Source organism: Alligator sinensis, unplaced genomic scaffold (assembly GCF_000455745.1).
Source record: "Alligator sinensis unplaced genomic scaffold, ASM45574v1 scaffold405_2, whole genome shotgun sequence".
In the NCBI taxonomy this organism is placed as follows: Eukaryota; Metazoa; Chordata; order Crocodylia; family Alligatoridae; genus Alligator; species Alligator sinensis.
In genome coordinates, this window is record NW_005842160.1 from 1,172,466 (window position 1) to 1,175,274 (window position 2,809).

A 2,809-nucleotide genomic window follows, 5' to 3' on the forward strand; every position below is an offset into this window, starting at 1 on the left:
TGTAGCATGTGATCATGTACGAGAGCAATAATATTGCTTTTGCCTTTATTTCTTAAAGAACAGATCAAGGAACCAAGCAATGCCTTGGCCTTGCAGAAATAGAATGAAGATTGATTAGAGAGGAAAAGAAAATTACCAAATTTTCTTTTAAAATGTATTTAAAGACGTGCTGCACAAATATTTGCGCTACAGAAACCTATTAAACAACCATATCCATCTATCTAAAAACATTAATATTTGCTTTTGCATACTAGTATCACAGCACTTCAGAGTTTTTAAAAAATATATTGACACAAGAATATGCAGCTCTCTCTGCACTAGGAGTAATAACACAGTGTTTACTAACATTAAAGAGAACTCTTGTGTTTGCTTTTGAACATCATTTAATGAACAGCAGATCCCTTGATATCGAAGTTCTCATGCTCTGATAATACCATGATTATCTCTTAATTTCTTTTTATTAGATCTAGTTATCTTTCAGGTACAGAATTATTCTCTTCCCATGATATACTGTTTTCTGTTGATATTTCACTTTAAAAAAATGTCACCTTTTTCTTCAGAACATTTGGGTTGTAAATAGACATCTAATCTGAGGCAGTCCTGACTTTCCCAGATAGAAGCAGGAGTAGTCCAGCCTGTTATATACATAGCCCTTTCAAGCTGCATTGAAGCTCCTCTGTCAGTGGGTAGCCAGGGAGAGAACAGAACCTGACACACTTGCCCCTGGAATGAACCACAATTAAGTGATCTACAATTAACTTACACACAGCAATGTCCCAGGAAAAAACTATTAGCTCATTTTGGCCAAGTACTTCACAGGTACTTGAAGTAGAACAATGGGCATGAACAAAAGGCTTTCTCCCCAAAATACAACCTTTATTCACAGATTTGCAGACTTGGAATTTTTAAAGGTTTACTTTTTAAAATATTAAAATCAGTAGAAGAATTTCACGGTGAGAATTAACCCTGGGGCCTGACTGTATAACTGAGATGTCCACCGGCAAAAAATGTAAGCCAACTGCTTCTGCCTAATCTAACGCTGGCACTGCATCATAGCACAAATGACAGCAAGGGTAAACATCATTCCAGTCTCGAGCATTTGTTTGCTCCCAGAACAGTCTTTTTAGCCTAGTAACACAGAATGAGCCCCAATGGTATATTTCAAAGATTAATAAAAGTGCAGGGTATTACTAGATTTATTGCAGCATGCCCATACTAATTAGAAGCATAGTCCTCTACCCTTACTAAAGTTAGGCAGGCTACTCAAGTAAATGTGGCATACTCTGCTCAGTGGGGAGTAAGGGCCTGATCCAAACCCCAATGAAACCAATCAGCTTTGGAGCAAAGTATTTGTGCTTGCAGCTAGGTCCTTTTTACATGGCAGGAAATTAAATAATGTTAAGTAGCTTCCTTTTTAGGACAACATCTAATAGAGTACATTAAAAGCCCCAAAATATAACAAAATAAACCAATGTGTCGCAGAGCACCTCGGTGCTCTGCTCCTAGGGAGTAGAAACTGCCAGGGAGAGAGAGCCCTGGCAGGACATAACGAGCCCAGATGAGGGTTGCCAGGGTAACGGGCACAGCTGCGGGTTGCCGGGGTAACTAAGGAGAGCCAGCTGCCTGTAGGAGACAGGGCCTGGCCCTTATAAAGCCCAGGGCTGAGACCAGGCTGGCAGTTCCCTGCCAGCAACTGGAGAGGCAGGAGCTCCCTCGGCCGAGATAAGGGAAGAAGCCTGACTTGCAAGTACAGCTCACTATAGCCCTGAGAGGATTGGGCACTATGGTTTAGCCAGGAGGCTTTATGTTTGAGTTATAGCCAGGAGGCTCTAGTTTATGTTTGGCTTTGATATTACACCGGAGGCTTGGGTGAGGCTGTAGGGGTTGGAGGAGGCCTCATAGGGACTTAGAGGAGATTACGGCCCTCCTGATGGACCCCGCTGTGACAACTGGTGTGTTGGCCAGGAACCGGCCGTGCACGGGGAAAGAACCCGTGTCCCTGAGAAGGGGAAAGGAACCTTAGGGCTGATACAGATTGTTAGAAAGACAAGGCAGTGAGATTGAGGGGCTTGGGAAGGCAAGCCCGGATCAAAGGAGACACTGCCAGTTGAGAAACCGAGAGATTGAGGACGTTGGGTCTGGTTTAAGCCAAGAACAGAGTCATGGCAGGTATAGAGGACATAGAGAGCCTGAAACAAAAGAATTTCACCTGGCTATTGAGAGTGAGCGAGCTGGAAGAAAATATTGAGCGAGTAGAATGGGAGTTAGAGATAGCTCAATCACAAAAAGAGCAAGCTGAGGCCAAAGTGGCCACCTTAGAGTCATGGGTACAACCCGGAAAGAAGGAAGGCTCCAAAGAGGTTAGGCGCCTGTTGGCGGCAGAGAAGACCCGAGCAATAGAACGGCTCGTGGCAGAGGAGACTAAGAGAAGTAGGCAGCAAAAGGAGAAACTCCGAGAAATGCAGAAACGGATGGTAGTATGGGAGAAGAAGTCCCCAGAGCCTGATATAGGCCAAACAGGGGAACAAAAAGAAACGAAACAACGGCTGGAGGTATCCAAGAACCTCATAGCAGCCCTCCAGGAAGAAATCCATGACCAAGCGGAACAGATAGAGACCATGCGGGAGAACGTGGAAATCTGGCGGGAGAGATGCGACCAGGCTGAACGCTTGGTTGTGGAGCTTAGAGAGAAGCTGGCAGAGAATCACGCCCAGGTAGAAGAAACCAGGAAAGTAATAATAAGAGAGATGGAGAGAGTGAGAGAATATACGGCCAGTCAGGAGGCTTTAGAAGCACGGAAGCAGTTCCT